At 39.0% G+C, this 19,721-nt stretch overlaps 1 pseudogene; it reads left to right on the top strand.

Annotated features, from left to right (window-relative positions):
- Positions 1-364: 364 nt before the first annotated feature.
- On the top strand, positions 365-19,385 carry LOC146891672 (small ribosomal subunit protein uS2 pseudogene; annotated as a pseudogene).
- Positions 19,386-19,721: the final 336 nt, after the last annotated feature.

Here is a 19,721-nt window from a genome sequence, read left to right on the forward strand (position 1 = left end):
AGATAGGTGAACAAGGGTTGTTGGTCGTGAAGACAGGGAGTTGCAAAAATGGGGTTCAAGCCTAGATCTTCTGACAGTGAAGGTCATACTTTAAACCAGCAGAATCTATAATCTATCATAATATGTTTTAATTTCCAGTAATAGACTTCAATCATATTGTTTGTTCTAAAATTCCATACGAAAATGATTTTACACAATTTTAATATTCTGGGAAATCCAATAAAATAGACATTGCACTGTTCAAAATACAGTTCAAGAAACCAGTCAAAACAGACTAGATTATCTGTTCACATTTGCTTGGCTAGTGAATAGGAAAGCTAATGTTCTCCATAGTCTTAGTCCATTTGGACTACTATAACCCAGGATGATAGAACAGGCTACTGTAGACAGCACATATAAGTTCACAGCTATGGAGGCTGAGGAGTCCAAGATCAGGTACCAGCATCATGTGAGTGTCCAAATCCCGGCTAATAAACAGTTGCCTCTTTGCTGTGTCATATGGTAAAATACACCAAAAAGATCACTTGAGTCTCTTTATCAAATCCATTCATGTGTATCTCCACCTTCAACCTAGTCACCTACCAATGACCCTACCTTCAAATACCATCACATGAAAATGGGACTTGTGCATACGAGGTGTGGGAAATAGAGTCATTCAGATCACGGAAACATCTAAGTGTACCCAAAGACTGCCTATTTTCAAGTTGCTGTTCCCATTTCCTAGCACTGTCCTAGTGGGGATCTGATGTGGGATTCCTGTGTGTATGCTGTGAATACCATTGGTTAATAAAGAAATTGTCTTTGGCCTGTGCAGGGCAGAATAGAGGTAAGCAGTGCCTGGGTGGGGTGGAACTAAACTGAGTACTGGAAGAAAGAAGGTGGAGTCAGGAGAAGCCATGTAGCCCTGCCACAGACATACTCCAGTTGGAACCTTGGCTGTGAGCCACAGTCACGTGAAGATACACAGATTAATAGAGATGGGTTAAATTAAGATGTAAGAGCTAGCAAATAAGAAGCTAGAGCTAATAGGCCAAGCAGTGATTTAATTAATACAGTTTTTGTGTGGCTGTTTCAAGTCTGGGCAGCCAGGAATGAACAAGTGGCCTCTGACAACAGGAATCTTTGGTTTTCTGGAGTTTACTCTATTATACTGTGTTAGATTGGATTGTACTGATCTCTTGGTGTGTAATGCTGAAAACAGATAGCAAAATAAACTTATTAGCATTATGTATCTATTCAAATATATATATATTCAATACATATATTCAAAAATATATGTATTTGAAGGTGTACATATATAGCTGTACAGTAATATATATATATATATAAACCTAAATAGCTCTATATAAGAATGTATGTTCATTTCTATGCATATCTATGAGTATAGTTATCTCCTTGTTAGTCACATTGTCTAAATCTGAATAATAAGTAAAATCTCCCTGCTGACAGATTTCTCTTTTAAAGCTGTTGGCTCTATTTGGAATATGCTTCCTCATTTCATCTTTAAAGTTTCATTATATAAAGTTGTTTATCTAGGAAGTCCTTTTGGCTCAAGGGATGTCATGTTATAGAATCTACTAACATCCTCTATTCTTGTAACTATTTTCTAACAAAAATATGTCAGATAAGAAGTGGTACCCACTGTGGACAAGTACAGAATAATGACTGATTTGGGTTAGTCCCTTGCTCCCATTGGCCAAGTACGTCTCTGTCCTTAGAAATGTTACCTTTACGGGATGCTAAATGACCTGACATGACAATTTTTTGGACTAACACATTATTTATCTCAAGGATGTGTGCTTACTATATTTTAAATGATGGTGCTTGGCACATTTTATCTGTTAACTTGGTATATTTCAAATTCATTTTTGATGTCCCTGAGACACATCCCAAATCAAAGGCTTTTTTTGCAACAGCTCCGGGCTTGCCTAACAGAGGTCAAGTGCAGTCTCCTTCCTCTTCAAGATCAAGAGAGTCTGTCTTTAGCCTTTGATTTCCTGGTCTTTTAAGAAAAAAAAAAAAAACAAAAGTTCTTCCTTCTATCCTTCCATCATTTTCCTTGCTCAGTGTGCTCCTTCTATCTCTTTGCCCGATTCCTTGTCCTACACATTGCAATATCAATAATTTTCCACATGTGTACTAACTTTAAGGTCTTCATGATCTGGGTAAGTAGAGGAAGACTGCCTATTCATGAAAGGGCCACTTCAGGAAGCATACTGCCTTCTGTTATCTCCGTGTCAAAACTCCTGGTCCTTTATTTCTTAGTATTTTGCTTTTCTAAAGGCATGACAATCCCTACTTTCCTCTTAGTTTTTTTCTGAGATTGAGTTCTCCATGCTTAACTTACTCCCTAGTTTAAATTTCCCAAGTAAGATCTTTAAAATACAGATGACACTATTATAGGAAATTTGGTGAGTACATTTCCTCCATACATAGATTATCCCACACTCTGTGAACTGCTGCTGCTGCCTTCCCTGCTGGCATTTCCGAGGGAAGCATTTGATGATGCACCTAACCTGACATTTCTAGCATAGGATTTAAGCACTGCTTGCCTCTTCCACTTGGCATCCTGACTCAGTCACTGCTGTCTTTACTGCATTATTCCTATAATGACCTTCACAGTTTTTAAGCCTCACACAACGTTCTCTGCAGACTATTCTGATCCACAGAGAGAGAAGGAGCCACTAAAGATAAAATCCCTTTCTATTTAAAACAAAATAAAAGCCTTTATTATTGCAATGGCCTACAAGAACTTATATTTCTATCTCTGCTGTTTTTTTTCTTGGCTTATTCTCTGCCCTAGGTACCCCATTGCTGGTATATTTTTCTTTGTTTTGCTTTCCTAGAATGAATCTTTGGCAGTGTAAGCTTGGTTTGCACCTCCATTGATTGAAAATCTTAGAGAAGCTGTCCCTAGTTACTCTGTTTATAATTGGCACTGTTTATGCCACACAACTTGTTTGTTCTTATTTTGTTTCTGTAACACTTTTGAGCCTTTATTTTTTTTCCCATGACCTGCCCATCAACCTACTCACTCATGCTCAGAATGAAACTCAATAAGAATGTTTGTAAAAAAAAATTCTCCGTATTCTAAAAATTTAGGAAGGTTGTTGGAATAAAATAGAAGGCCAATAAATATTTATTATGCCACCAATTCAATGAATAAATTATTGGGATAATTTCTTATTTATGCTGAGATCTACCTTTAGCTCAGTACATTAATCAATGCTGTTTAAATTTTGATTAGGTACATAACTTTATTTATTCATTCAACTACTCTAGGGACATGTTGATAAACAGACTGAACATGAGAACATACAAATAAACAAATTAGCATTTTTATAAGTGTTTTGATGGGAGGGAACACTAAACAAAAGTTAATAAAAAGATGTAACTTAAAAGGTTGGCCTTTCTTAGTAGGTATCAACCAAAATGTGAAGGATAAGGTGTTTTGTACATGAGAAAAAGAACAAACCTTTCTAATGTAGGATATAGTGTGTGTAGACCTTCTGAGCAGGAAACAGCATCTGATGGACAGCAGGGAACCCGTGTAGATGGATTCTTTAGAGTAATGGTTCTCAACCTTTGGGTTCTGATCTTTTGGGGGATTTCATATCAAATATCCTGCATATCAATATTTACCTCACTATTCAAAACAGTAGCAAAATTAGAGTCATGAAGTAGCAATGAAATAGTTTTATGGCTGGAGTTAACTATAACATGAGCAGCTCAACTAAAGGGTCACAACAGAGGAATGTTAAGAACCCACTGCTATAAAGGGAGATGAAGAGTTTCATGACAGGGAGGTGGAGAGTGAGGTTAAGCCAGATGACACATGGTTGCAGAGACCATGTATCAATTTTATTTTTCTTTACATGAACTGGGAAGTCATTCAAAAAGTCATTGTCAAATTGATTGTCAAAATAGTCTTTTTGAGGCAGAGGATATACCTTGGTAATAGAGTGCTTGCTCAACTTTCACAGGGCTCCCAGTTCAATCCCCACAACAACCAGCCTAATAAACAAAATCAGTTTTGCTTCTGGGAAGAGATGAGGGAAAAGTATTTTAAATAATAAGAAACATTGCTTAAGAGGAATGAGATGATGCAAAGTTTGGGGCTAATCAATAAAATTATAAAATAAAGAAAAACAGCTGGAACAAGAAATATAAATATTATATTCCCATTTATTTTCTTTATCATTAATATAATTCTGCATATTTACTGCCAGAATAAAACTAGTGTTTTATCAGAGGAGAAAATTCAGTGTGTGAACATATGCAACAAAAAGAACAAAGGGAAAATTTTGAGAAAGAATGTAGATCCGCTCTAGATTTCTTAAGAAATTATTTTGCTAAAGAGAAATTTTGAAGGAATTATTATTTGGGATAAATTTAAATCACTTTTGCTTTGAGAGAATTTCAAAACAGAATACTGCTGATAACATATACTCTTCTAATTTTCCATTATTAAAATACTAAAAAAATTCCACCGAACACATACAAGGGTTGTACAAAGCAAAAGTTGGCAGTTATAGAGATCATGACTAACAATGTATTAACATTAAAATGATTGAAAGCCAAAGAAATGTAATACCTCTAGCCTTTGTTTAAATGTTTTAAAAAGTGGTACGGGAGATCTAGTTTTGGCTTATTGTATAAGGACACTCCACCTCTAATGCTGGCTTCCATTTCTTTTTCTGTACTTGGAAGGGGAATTGTATAATTGAATTCATAGGCATGTTTTAAGTTTTATTGGTCTGTAAAGTAAAGGAAGAAGGCAGCAGAGTAAAGCATGAACTAATATGTATGGTAGTGTCACCTAATGACAAGAAGTGCATCTGAACCTTTGCCTTGTGGAAACTAGTTTCAAGACTGATGTAAGTTTGAAGAACATTTTGTAAAAGCACTAAATAGTTTCATAGACCTGTAATGAGTATTTCAAAGTGGTCACAGTTACATTTTGTAGTTGTTGAAAATGATTAATAATGGTCTATCTTAAAATAAAATTTTACATTGTATCTCCTTTGCAAAACAGCAAATTTTCTCTGGAGTTCACCAACAAGCAAGCTTTCGCAACATCCTGGCTTGCTCGTGAGCAAGAATTTTGCTAAACATTAAATCAGCAATGAAACTTGGCTGAATTTAATGTGCTCCAGCTTGCATCTCATTCTTTGCTCTTACAAGAAAAAGGCTCTCAAAGTATCTTTTTATTTGTAATCATTAAAATGGGGCTGTATCATCTTCACGGAAATCCTGCAAGATTCAAGTCATTTGTTGCCACTAAACAGACATCAATGATTGCTTTAATGTAAATAAATACTGGGTTGGGTCCCTGCATGCTCCAAATACAATATCTTTGCTCCTGTGGAAGCAATGCTCAAGGAAGAAGTAAGCTGTCCACATGACAATGAGGTCCTATCAGCCTGTTGTTAGCTGACTTGTCTTTGAGTCTCTCAATACTTGGTTTAAAGCCACTTGCTACCAAGAATGGCCTTGGAATGAACAGAAGAGGGCAATATTTACCAGGAAAATTCAGCCAGTGAATTCTTTTAAAACACATGGGAATCTAACATTTTTAAAAGATAAAATGTTATTTTATCTGCCATTGCCACTATACATATGAAGACACAATGCACAAAGAAGAATTAGCAGAAAGCTCAGTACTCAAATATCCTGGAAAATATATCAAATATATCAAAGAGTTTTTACTGTAAACTGTAATTGGTTAGGATGACGTTTTCCACAACATTATACTGTACTCAGTATGACTCAGGTTTGATATTTCACCTGGTTGATAAAATTCAGTTCATGGGAATCTTTCACATGATGGACTTTGGGTGCTTATAGTAAAAGTTTTACTCTCAAAAAAGTTATTTTTGATAGATAGTCCATGGTTTTGCTTTCCATGGGCTCAGATATACTATCAACTACATTTGGAAAACAGGTTTTGAATAGCTCATTCCAGTATATTACTATACTTGTTCCATTTTATCATAATTGGTATTAATTTCTCACCGTGCCTAGTTTATAAACTAACCTGTACTATATATATATATATATATATATATATATATATATATATATATATATATATATATATATATATATATATATATTTAGAAGACCTCATAGTACTTGTAGGCTTTAATATCATCTATGGCTTTAGGCATTAGCAGAACACACCTTGGAAGGTAACCCATGGGTAAGAAAGGACTGCATCATAAATAAATAAGACCTGGAGTGCCATTCCTTGCAATGGCACTGTTTTTCTGTTTCAGATTTCTTCAAGCCCTGTTATGGAAAAGAGAAATAATAATGGCTAAAATTTTAAGCTTACCCAGCAAAGGTGATGGTACATTTAGCTGGACATAGCAAACATATTAGATACTATTTATTATTTGGGAACATAATGTATATTAAAGACCATATGTATGTGTATAACTTCCCTTGCAATTCAGTGAGTACCCAGTGCAACAGAATGAGCACCTGCACAATTGAGTTTTGGTTGCACTGATAAAACCAAGCATGCCAATCACTCCGTGTAGGTGACTCTGTATTCATGCTATCATGGGAGCTATGACACTCTAGCTTACATCTCCACAATAGAAAGCAAGGTATGTTTTGTGGTTATTTGTGAGTCAAGGTGTCACTATATAGTCTATGGCATCAGACTCACTGTGCAGCCAAGAAATTTGTGATGATCTTTCTGCCTCTGCATCATAAGGGCTATGATTACAGGTGGGAACCACCTTTGTATTTTTTCCCACTATTCCCTTTTTCCACAAATCCCAATCTGCAGCAGACATTCCTCAACTGCTGAGCTGCTTATTTTATCCCTCAACCTACAAGAAAATGTCTGTGAGGGTTTTGGAGGGAGGAGAAAGAGAAGAAGGTGAGGAGGAGAAGGACGAAAGAAAACGGCTTGGACAAAGAACATTCTGTGGGGGACAAGACACCAATGTGGAGGGATGGATTTGGAGGTTTCTTTAGATGCAGCTGGAACAAAAAAAAAAAAAGCAGAAAAATTTCTTGCAAATTTTTAGAAATGTGCCCTGTCAGGGACCGTAGGCCCCCACATAGAAACTGTCTTTCCCTATCGGAGGCGCGAGAAATAACCAGACACAGTTCGCACAGTCATCACGGAAGGGCATCTTAGGCTTCTTTTCATCCTGAAGATCTACCCGCGTTTATTCTCCAAACACATCCCCCCCCCACACACACCAGGTAACCCAAGGTGGATACCTCATTAATATTCTCTTTCCAGGGGACACCGGGCTAGGGAAACACCTGTAACTTAGTCATCAGCTTCAGCAAACTCCTCTCCCCAGGTTATCTACATTTTTAACAGAGGAGAAAGGAGCAGTACATCCTGGCTTTTGTTAGGGCAGTGACAACCTGTCTGCAGGGCTACCTGACCACCTCAGGTGGGGTCTATGGCTTCAGAGCCTGAATGCCACACCATATAGAAATATGAACCATCAGTACCCTCTTTATGTGTGTGCATATTTAAAAACCTTTGTTTTATCCCCCTTTCCGTCTCTATTTGTGTTTCCCTTCTTTTCATTCAAATGTCTGTTCTGTTATTTGCTTTGTTTAATTATTACATCGAAAATATAATACGTTCCTACTAATTTGCTAACTAAAACATAATTTCAGAATGAGTACAGTATGGACTTAATCTGTGTTTTACTTATTTATGATACATTCTTGCTAGGTAATAAGGGCCCCTTGTAACTATAATTCTTCTACCTCTTGAGAGCTAGCATTATAGTGTTTGCTTGTTTATTTTAAATATTAATTTATTTATTTCTATTTCTGATGCATGTGTTGTAAAAGGAATTTATTTAAAACAAGAGTCTCTTACAATTGCAAATTTCATGTATACTATAATAATATTCTAGAAGTTATTTAAAGCAATTGTGTAGACAATTCCATGGTCTAACAAACTCTCTACTCCCAATGTGAAGAGTGCCCTCTCTGGGGCATTTTCCCCTTCCCCCACATTTTCCCAACCATTAGTCATGCAGATCTTCCTCTGTACTGACACCACTTAAGTCAAGTCAACACTCTTATGTTCATATCACAGACAATGCAGTAGGAGGAATAAAGATGGTTGACTAATAGGAAGAGCAAATTTGCATGATTCCTTATGATTTTTAAGTAATCCACTATCAACTATGTTGACTCCAAGTATATTGGATAAGAATCAATTCAAATTCAGTTTAAAATTGTAGCTATTTGTTGCTTTGGACTTAGGGTCAGTCTTTTCTAGGATATAACTAGAAAGACCATCACCGAAGACAAGGAAAGTGTTAAAGAACTGATTCCTTTTTTGAAACTGCTATTTGCAGCCATAGCTGGCTATGGACACCTCTCTACTGATCATTTGGAGTGGGATATCTGTTTACTGCTTCTATTGGTTTGGACAGCTCTATCTCTGACATTCCTTTTCAAAGGTAGCTTTCCCGGGTCTCTTTCTCTGCAGTGTCTCCTGTGAGCTGCTCTCTCCTCTGCTCTGATTATCCAGACACCACGAAGGCAGCTCCTCTAATTATAACAAGCAGACTTTTAGCTTCCCCTGTTCATTAGCATGATTATTAAATTCTCTACAGCTACTCCTTTCCTGAAAACACTGTTTCTGTCACACTCCCTAAAGAAATACTACTGTTATGAGGTCATTTCTGACATTTAAAAAGATCAGAAGGGACTTTGCTGATTTCGTATTCCATGTCTTTTCAACTTAGTTTAATAGTTTGAAGTCCTTCTATGAATAGAACACGCAGGTTACAGTGACCACCTGTGGGCCTAGGATTCACATCGATAAACACAAAAGCACAGGCAGACAAGTGCTTCCCTTTGACTACAAGCGTGCTGAATTGTTGCAAATTATTATAATTACAGTAAGCGCATTCATGAGGGTACTTTCATGCAGTCACTCCCTGACAAATAACACTTCTGAATAAAATGATAAAGTTCATGAACAGTGGAAGCACAGCCTTTTCTTTCCATGGGACTTTTTATATTGATTTATCTTGTGTCTGTCTTTGTTCATTTGCACAAAACAACTCGAAGGTTAGTGGCAACTGTGGAAATCCAAGCAGAGAGGATGATTTGACATAGAAAAAGAAGGAACCAAGAAATTGAGATTAAATTCATGCTGCAGTCTTAATGTGCCTGATGTAATCAGATCACTTGGGCTGGCTTCTTGAAAGGGTTTTGTTTGAATTATTAATCTGAAAAGATCTACAGACATGTGTCATGGAAAAGAGGAGAAACAAAGCCATATTGTTATGCTTAAATGTTAAGTGCCTCCAAAGTCCCAGGTGCTTAAATACATGCTAAAGGTGCTGACTGCAGGACCTTTTGGATAGGAAGCATAGCTGTGGACACCGGGCCATAGAGGTGAAGCTTGAGGATTATAGATGGCACTGCATCTGGACTGGTTTTCTGCTTCCCAGTCAGGCAAGATGAGAGCCAGTTGAACTGCAAACTCCCCATGCCAAAAGCATGTCCTATACCCATTGCTTCCCACCATAATGGGCTTTTCCCTTTCCATTCTAAAGCCAAAATGGATCTTTCGTCCCTTAAGTTTCACGTGTTTCATTTTTACTATATTGATCCTCCCAATCCAAGAGCAAGGGAGATCTTTCCATTTTCTGGTATCCTCCTCAATTTCTTTCTTCAAAGACTTAAAGTTCTTGTCAAATAGGTCTTTCACTTCCTTGGTTAGAGTTACGCCAAGATATTTTATGCTATTTGTGGCTATCGTGAAAGGTGATGTTTCTCTGATTTCCCTCTCTGCCTCTTCATCCTTTGTGTATAGAGGGCAACTGATTTTTTGGAGTAGATCTTGTATCCTGACACATTACTAAAGGTGTTTATCAACTGTAGGAGCTCTTTGGTAGAGTTTTTGGGGTCACTTATGTACACTATCATATCATCTGCAAATAACGAAAGTTTAACTTCTTCCTTTCCAATACGAATCCCCTTGATCCCCTTATGTTGTCTTATTGTTATTGCTAGAACTTCAAGCACTATATTGAAGAGTTATGGAGAGAGTGGACAGCCTTGTCGTATTCCTGATTTTAGTGGAATGGCTTTGAGTTTCTCTCCATTCAATTTGATGTTAGCTGTCGGCTTGCTATAATAGTTTTTATTATATTTATGTATGATCCTTGTATCCCCAATCTGTCCAACACCTTTATCTTAAAGGGGTGTTGAATTTTGTCAAATGCTTTTTCAGCATCCAATGAAATGATCATATGGTTTTTTCTTTCAGTTTATTTATATGATGGATTACATTGATAGATTTGCATATGTTGAACCAGCCCTGCATCTCTGGGATGAAGCCCACTTGATCATAATGGATAAAATTTCTAATGTGTTCTTGGATTCGGTTTGCCAGTATTTTATTGAGAATTTTTGAATCAATGTTCATGATGAGATTGACCTGTATTTTTCTTTCTTGGTTGTGTCTTTGTGTGGTTTTGGTATCAGGGTAACTGTAGCTTCATAAAAAGAGTTTGGCAATGACTCTTCTGTTTCTATATTGTGAAATACATTAAGGAGTATAGGTTATTAGCTCTTCTTGGAAGTTCTGGTAGAATTCTGCATTGAAACCATCTGGTCCTGGGCTTTTTTTGGTGGGGAGGTTTTTGATAACAGCCTCTAATTCTTTGCGACTTATCTAAAAAATGTCTATTTCTTTTACATTTCCCAATTTTGTGGCATATAGGCTTTTGTAGTAAGATTTAATGATTCTATGAATTTCCTCTGTGTCTGTGGTTATGTCCCCCTTTTCATTTCTGATCTTATTAATTTGCATGTTCTCTCTCTGCCGTTTGATTAGTTTGGATAGGGGTTTGTCAATCTTGTTGATTTTCTCCAAGAACCAGCTTTTTGTTTCATTGATTCTTTGGATTGTTTTCTGTGTTTCTATTTTGTTGATTTCAGCCCTCAGTTTGATTATTTCCAGTCTTCTACTCCTCCTGGGTGAATCTGCTTCTTTTTTTTTCTAGAGCTTTCAGGTGTGCTGTTAAGTCTCCAATATATGCTTTCTCCGTTTTCTTTAATTGGGCACTTAGTGCTATGAACTTTCCTCTTAGCACTGCTTTCATAGTGTCCCATAGGTTTGAGTATGTTGTATCTTTATTTTCATTAAATTCAAGGAAGACTTTAATTTCTTTCTTTATTTCTTCCTTGACCCAGGGGTGATTCAGTAGTTGACTGTTCAGCTTCCAATGAGTTGGTTGGCTTCCTGGGGGTAGCATTGTTGTTGAATTCTAACTTTAATCCCTGGTGATCTGACAAGACACAGGTGGCTACTAATAGTTTTTTGTATCTGTGGAAGTTTGCTTTGTTACCGAGTATGTGGTCAATTTTCGAGAAGGTTCCATGAGCTGTAGAGAAGAAGGTATATTCTTTCCTATTTGGGTGGAATGTTCTATAGATGTCTGTTAAGTCCATTAGATTCAATACCTCCAATAATTCTCTTATTTCTCTGTTAGGTTTCTGTCTCATTGACCTGTCCATTGGTGAGAGAGGTGTGTTGAAGTCTCCTACTATTAGTGTGTGTGGTTTGATGACTGCCTTGAGATCTAGAAGTGTTTATTTTACATACGTGGGTAACTTTATATTAGGGGCATAGATATTCAGGATTGAGACTTCTTCCTGATGAATTGTTCCTGTTATGAGTATGAAATGTCCATCTCCCTCTCTTCTGATTGATTTTAGTTTGAAGTCATTTTGTTAGATATTAGAATGGCCACACCCACTTGTTTCTTAGGTCCATTTGCTTGAAAAACCTTTTCTCAACCCTTTACTCTGAGTAGATGTCTGTCTTTGTGGTTGAGGTGTGTTTCTTGTAAACAGCAGAATGTTGGATCCTGTTTTCGTATCCAATCTCTAAGTCTGTGCCTTTTTTTTAGGTGAATTGAGTCCATTGATATTAAGTGATATTAATAACCAGTGGTTGTTGACTCTGGTTATTTTCTCTTGGGGAGGGAGTAGTAAAGTGTGTGTGTTTCCCTTCTTTGAGTTGTGCTTGTGAAGGGTCACTAGATGTCTGAGTTATTGTAGGCAGTGTTGGCAATGTTGGATTTCTTGGGTTATGATTTTCCTTCTAATACTTTCTGTAAGGCTGGATTTGTGGCTATGTATTGTTTAAATTTGTTTTTGTCCTGGAATATTTTGTTTTCTCTGTTGATAGTGAACAATAGCTTGGCTGGGTATAGTGGTCTGGGCTTGCATCCATGGTCTCTTAGTTTCTGCAGTAACTCTATCCAGGGCCTTCTGACTTTCATTGTTTCTATAGAGAAGTCCGGTGTAAGTCTGATAGGTTTACCTTTATAAGTTACTTGACCTTTTTTCCCTTGCAGCTCTTAATATTCTTTCTTTAATCTGAATGTTTTGTGTTTTGATATTATATGGCAAGGGAATTTTTTTTTTATCCAGTCTATTCGGTGTTCTGTATGCTTCTTGAACCTTCATAGGAATATTGTTCTTTAGGTTGAGAAAGTTTTTTTCTATAATTTTGTTGAATATATTTTCTGGGCCTTTGATCTGCTATTATTCTCCTTCTTCTACCCCTATTATTCTTAGATTTGGCTTAGATTTGGTTTTTTTTATTGTGTCCCAGATTTCATGAATGTTTTGTGATGAGAATTTGTTGGATTTGCTGTTTTCTTTAATCAGAGTGTTTATTTTCTCTATGGTGTTTTCAGAATCTGAGATCAGTCTTCTATCTCTTGTATTCTATTGGTTATTATTGGTTATGCTTGATTCTATAGTCTCTGTTCCTTTACCTAGATTTTCCATATCCATCTGGCCCTCGGTTTGTGTTTTCTTCATTGCCTCCATTTCAGTTTTCAATTCTTGAACTGTTTCCATTACCTGTTTGATTGTTTTTTCTTGGTTTCCCAGGGTGTTATTTATGGATTTACTCATTTCTTCAAACTTTTTGTTATACTTCTCTTCCATTTCTTTAAGTGAGTTATTCATACCCTGTTTAAGGGACTCTATTGCTTTCATAATTACACTGTTTTCCACTTCTTCCAGAATAGGGTGTTCAAGTCCTTCTGGTGTAAAATCGCTGGGATCTGGTGTTTTCACGTTGTTTTTCAAATTGTTGGAGGAATTCTTGCCTTGGTGCCTGCCCATCTCTTCCTTCAGATGCTCTCCAGTGGATCTTCTGCTACAGGATTAGGTTCCCTTGTTTGCCAGGGACCTTGCCCTCTGATGGATCTTTCCTCCACTGGATCTTCTGCTACAGTATCAGTGCGCCTTGCTGGCCAGAAATCTCCTTGACTGAAGTCCTACCTTGCTGCAGGCAGGCTATCAAAACAAAGGAACTCCCTCCTGACCAGGTGCACTCACCACCCTATCCTGGTGCCCACACAGACTGGGCTCGGGAATTTTATGGCCCTGAAAAAGGGAGGGAGGAAGGGAAAGGGGTTCCTGGGTGAAAGCTGGGATGGGATAGGAGGAGAGAGGGCTTAACAGGGGGAAGCTGCTCCTGTAGAATGACCAGGGAGATAAGGGTGGTGGGGAAATTCTGTGTTCCCTTGCCGGGCTTCTGCTGTGGGTCAGGAGTACACTTACCCCTCCATTGGATCTTCTGCTACAGGATCAGTGCCCCTTGCTGGCCAGAAATCTCTGTGACTAAAGGCCTACCTTGCTGCAGGCAGGCTATTAAAACAAAGGAACTCCCTCCTACCCGGTTGCACTCACTACCCTATCCCAGCGACCACACCGGTTGGGCTGGGGGATTTTATGGCTTTACCTCTAGCTTCTTCTCGGCTAACTCTTACATCTTAATTTAACTCATTTCTATTAATCTGTGTATCACCAACTGGCTGTGGCTTACCGGCTAAAGTTCCGTCCAGCTCCGGTTGGGCTACATGGCTTCTCCTGACTTTGCCTCCTTTCCACCAGCATTCAGTTTAGTTTTCCCCACCTATCTCTGTTCTACCCTATCAGGTCAAGCCAGTTTTCTTTATTCGTTAATGATAATCACAGCATACAGAGCGGGATCCCACATCAGAGGGCTGGTTAATCTGCATTGTAAATAATCAGTCTGCATGTTTTTGTATTAGGTGTCTGCAGACCTCAGTGATATACACTGAAGACTCAACACAACAATTATTCTTATGATTCATGATGGCATGACCCTGGCAAGTTCTCCTGCTGGTGTGGGTGACCTCAGAGGATAGAAGACAAATACTCAGAGAGAGCTTGGGTATAGCATTTATTTAGTGGGTATTGAGAAGACTATAAGGGTTAGGGGTTATCAAAGGTGGGGTAGAAAGAAAGAGAGAGAAGGGGAGACAGAGAGAGAGAGAAAAGAGGGAGAGGGGAAGGAAAGGCAAAGACTGTCAGTTCAGAAAAAGGAGAGAGAGAGAGAGAGAGAGAGAGAGAGAGAGAAGAAGAAGAAGAAGAAGAAGAAGAAGAAGAAGAAGAAGAAGAAGAAGGAGGAGGAGGAGGAGGAGGAGGAGAGGAGGAGGAGGAGGAGGAGGAGGAGGAGGAATAGGATCCCCTTGCTTAGACTGGAAGGGGAGGTGAAATTGGGAGTGAACATGGCTTGTCTCTTAAAGGGACAGGGTAACCAGGTGATGGGGCAGGCCACCAGATTTATTATTACAAGCATTATTATGAAGATTACAAAATAACAAGCAAGAAAATGTTACTGTGGGTCCTCTTATTATTTAGGAAGAGCACAGTATATATTATCGAGGCAACAGAAACCACACACGATAAAATCATTTTGTCTTAGAATTTGTTTAAGCCAGTGACTTTCAAGAAAGGAAAACCATTATATTAAGCACAATTTCTGAAGTTATGTGACAAATGAGTCTGCATATCTGAAAGATGTAAAAGGAATGTGAACAGAGAAAAATCACAGATTGTAATCGGTAATTGTTCAAACTATAAATTTAGTGTGAGTCCTCAACAAATCCATCAATAAGAAATGAAAGGGAAATTCACAATGTCTGACCCTGGGAGTGACCTGAGCTCAGATCAGCTCTATGAATTACCAAGCGGACCTCAGCAGCTTGCTCTTGTGTGACAGATGAGAAGATAGAAGGATAACAAGCAAGGTGAACACTGAACTCCATCATCAATAGCAGGCATCCTCAGATTCTACTCCTGTCAACACAAAGGCAACCGCAAAACACAGACAGAGCAGGCAGAGAAGGAGCTTAGAGCCCTGTCCTTGCCCTGTCTTTGGCTGCCTGGGATCAAGACCTACTTTGACCTGAGTGTTCCACAGCACAGTGTTTCAGGAACCTCTCTGAGTTCTCCACAAAGGTCATTCTCATCAACCTCAAATTAGCAATTTGTTTGAGTACTTGCGTATAGATTTTCAGCTCCACTAGTTTCCAAAGTAGGCTTCATCCCTAATATGTAGCCATTCTTGGCATATTATAGAAATGCATACTTGCTCAAAACAATCCCACAGCCCTTGGGAAAAGTCTGTAATTTATGACAAAAGATACAAGGTTATAACGCATAGCAGAGCCTGGAGATTTATTCATATTCTCTTTTACATCTTTTTTTCTCCATCAAGGAAATAATTTTCAAGCTGGCAGACCTAGAACAAACATCATTAGGAGGGAATTGAAGTACACGATGGGTGCAGAGATAATAAGGGAGCACTTCACAGCTTTAATTTAAGCTTTCAGGCTGAGATAAATTATTTCCCAGGATATTTAAATCACTTGCAGGTGTGATCAAGTAACTACTGCTGTTAAATTCTAAGAAAGGATAGAGAAAAGAAGAGATTTGGGAAGTATGGATGAACAAATGTATTTGGATGTCTTACAGGTGGTTGTGTAGGTCAGAGGTGGCAGAAACGGAAGTTCCTGTCTGTATTTTCTTTTTCTTTCTCTTTGGGGACATATATGGGGGACAGAGTTTCATGAAACTCAGGCTGGCTCAGTTTGGTTGGCTGTATCACTTATAATAACTTTGCATTCCTAATCTGCTTGCCTTGAGAGTGCCAGAGTTATAGTGAGCTTCCATGTCTGCTTGATTTCTTGAGTAAGGAGAGGAGCAATCTGTGAGCGACTTCCTCTACTGCAGGGACCTACCTACATGACTCAACACTGAACCTTCAAGTTTTTTCCTAGGTTGTGTCCTTTGCCAGGAAGGTTATGTTTGATGTCAGTATAAATTCACTGGGAAGTAAACACACTGCTGGGCTCCGGGCCTCCTTGTTGATTCTACTACTCGAGTACTGTAAAAACAACCCCAGTAACATCTAGAACCAGTATGACTTAACTTTTATTTCTCTCACGTTTTCATGGGGGATCTGGCTTTTCTTAGGTATCATCCCCACTCTAGAACTCAAGCTGCCCAAAGTGCCACCCATAAGAACACTGCCAGTTGTAGAGGCAGAGTAAAAGAGAGGCCACGTTGAGGAATGGCAAGGGCTTCCTCATTGGGTTTACCTAAAAGTAATACCTGTACCTGTGTACATGTCACTGGTCTAAGGAATGACCAGGCCTACTCAGAGGACAGGGAAATACACAGGAGAACTGATAATAATGCGATTTAAAGTGCCAGCAATGCCATGCTTATGCTATTTGTAAAATGGAAGCTGTCGTAGCCATCTGTAGACATGCAAAGTTTCTTCTGTCATCCTTTATTTCTTTATTTTCACTTTACATACTAGTCCCAGTACCAGCCCCAGTTCCCCCTCCCTCCGTTTCTCCTGCCTCCTACTTTCCCAGCCCCACTCCCCCTCCACTCTTCATGGGGGTAAGGCCTCCTTTGGGTAGTCAACAAAGTCTGGCATATCAAGAAGAGGCAGGACCAAGCCCCTCCCCCCTGTAGGAAGGCTGAGCAAGTTATCCTTCCATAGAGAACGGGCTCCCAAAAATCAGTTCGTGCACACAGGATAACGGAATCTATCATACTTTTTAAAAATTGTGAAATGTCATGCTACTTTGTTCTTATAAATCATGTCAAATGTGATCCTAGGTTTCAGTTCTCAGTTGAAGAGTAATAAAAACAAGTCTGTGGTGGGGATGAAAGGAAAAGTGGCATTTGTCTGCTAAAGGCAGCACAATAGTCCAAGAATTTTTCATTCTGCATTGAAAATAAAGCAAGGTTCTCTACTTATCATCTTATCATGAACACAGCTGAAAAATAAGTTGTTCAGCCTTACATGATTCCCTTGAAAGCTGTCTCTCTATATCTGTAGTGGTTTGAATGAGAATGGCCCCAGTAGGTTCATATATTTGAATGTCTCGTCTCTGGTTGGTGGACTGCTTAGAAAAGGATTGGAGTTGTGGCCTTTTTAGAGGAAGTGCATCACTGGGAGTGGGCTTGGAGGTTTCAAAAGCCTATACCAGGCATAGCTTCTCTCTCTCTCTCTCTCTCTCTCTCTCTCTCTCTCTCTCTCTCTCTCCCTCTCTCTCTTTCTCTCTCTCCTGCCTGTGGATCACGGTGTAAAGCTCTCAGCTACCATTCCAGCACCATTCCAGTCTGCTTCCCACCACTAAACCTCTGGAACTGTAAGCAAGTCCCCAATGCTTTCTTTTATCAGAAATGCCTTGGTCATCATGTCTCTTCACAGCAACAGAAGAGTGACAAAGATATCATCCCACTCTGAAATATCCTGGCTTGATCATTTAGTTGCATTTTGTTTTCAAAAGACAAAATTTGGAAAGGGGGTTTACTCAGACAACATCTGTTCTAACTCTTGTCCCATCACTACCTCTGAAGCAAAGGGCTTCAGAAAAGCATTAAGAGCAAGAAACACAACAAGAGTACAACATCAGTCTGACTCTCTATAAACTGTCTTTAACAATATTCTAAAATGATACATCAAATGATTGTGATGTCTAATCTTGGTTATTAACTTGATTACATCTGGAATCAACTAGAAACCTAAGCAGCTAGGCACACTGGAACTGATTTTCTTGAGTGCATCATTTGAGGTTGGAAGACCTACCCTAAATCTAGCCCACAGCTCTGGGAGGTGGCCAACATAAAGGACAAGGAAGAAGGAAGTCGCTTTTTGCCCGTTTACCCTGATTTAAGGGTAAGTTCATGTATCCTGCTGCTGAGACATTACTATCATCAGAGCCCACTTCTTCAAGATTCCAATTAAAGTGAGGCTTTCAGTCTTGTGGACTGAACTACTAGATTCATGGCTTTTGCATCAGGAAACAACTATAGTTGGAGTCACCGAACTACTAGCAACTGTAATTTCAATTACTCTAAGAAATTCCATTTTAATATATATTTATATGTATATATATTAAATATATATATGTATGTGTATTCTATTAGTTCTGTTCTTCTAAAGAACACCGACTAATACAATGATTAAATGAAATGTAAGCAGAATCAAATGCAGCAGCTGACAGCAAGTCAGTAATTAATTGTAGTTCCTAATTAAAACTAATGTTGTTTAACCATGTTTTCATACTTAAAATTACTCAACCATCTCTTTGTGCTGCCCACTAACATGTTCATATGGTGTTGTTCTTGATTTCCCATCATAACTTAAAGGGAAATTCACATAATTTCTGGAGCCCTTGATGTCCTGCAGATGAAGGAGGAAGATGTCCTCTAATTCCTTGCCACAGGAACTCACTTAAATGACTTCCATATAAAGTAGTATATCTAGGCAAGGAAAAGTGATGATATCTACATTATAAATCTGAAGAAGACCTGAGAAAAGCTGTTGTTCACAGCTCAGACGATCATTACAAACTGCGAGCCCTGCTGATGGCAGCATCCAGGAACACCCAGCCAGCTGTGCTGAAGTTTGCTGCTGCCCCTGGAGCTACTCCAATTGCTAGCTGCTGTTTGCCTGAGATCTTCACTAACCAGATCCAGGCAGCCTTCAGAGAGCTACAGCTTCTGGTGGTGCCTGATACCAGGGCTGACCCCCAGTTCCTCCCAGAGGCATTTTGTGACAATCTGCCCACCGTCCCTCTGTGTAACCACACACTCTCCTCTGTGCTATGTGGGTATTACCATCCACACGGCAAGGGAACTCACTCAGAGAGTATGCTGCCCAGAATTCTGGCTAGTAAAGGTCTCCACATGTGTGACACTGTCTTCTGTGAGCATGGGAGGTTATACCTGATCTCTGCTTCTACGGAGAGCAGGAGGAGACTGAGAAGGAGGCGCAGGCTGCTGCTGAGAAGGTTGTGACCGAGGAGCAATTTCACAGTGACTAGTCTGCACCAGCTCCTGATTTCTATGCTAGTCAGTCAGCGGTAGCAGATGGGACTGAAGGAGTAAAGGTGCCCTCTTCACCTATCCAGCAGTTCTCCCCCGCTGAAGACCCGAGTGTTCAGCCAGTCACTGAGGACTGGTCAGCAGCTTCCAGAGCATGGGCCAAGTGAGTTGGAGCTACCGCAGAGTAGTCCTGAACTGTTTGGCAGACACATGAGCAAAGTAAAAGAAGGTAGAAGGAAAATAAAGTTACAAATGCTGAAGAAAACAGAATAAATAAGCCTTCTAAACATAGCAGGACCAGCATACATATGAACTCACGGAGCCGGACACAGCATACACAGGGCCTGCATAGGTCTGCACCAACTTTGTCCAGGTACTGATAAGGAAGTGTTACATGGCCCATATCCCTAACACAGAAACTATCTCCAATTGATAACCACTTGTAAATGAAAATTTAGTTTTCTCCATGAGATTCTCACTGGGGAAATAAACTATACTCAGGATAGGCTGCACTCTCAGTCAAC

This window comes from Myodes glareolus, chromosome 15, assembly GCF_982192425.1.
Source record: "Myodes glareolus chromosome 15, mMyoGla1.1, whole genome shotgun sequence".
Classification (NCBI taxonomy): domain Eukaryota; kingdom Metazoa; phylum Chordata; class Mammalia; order Rodentia; family Cricetidae; genus Myodes; species Myodes glareolus.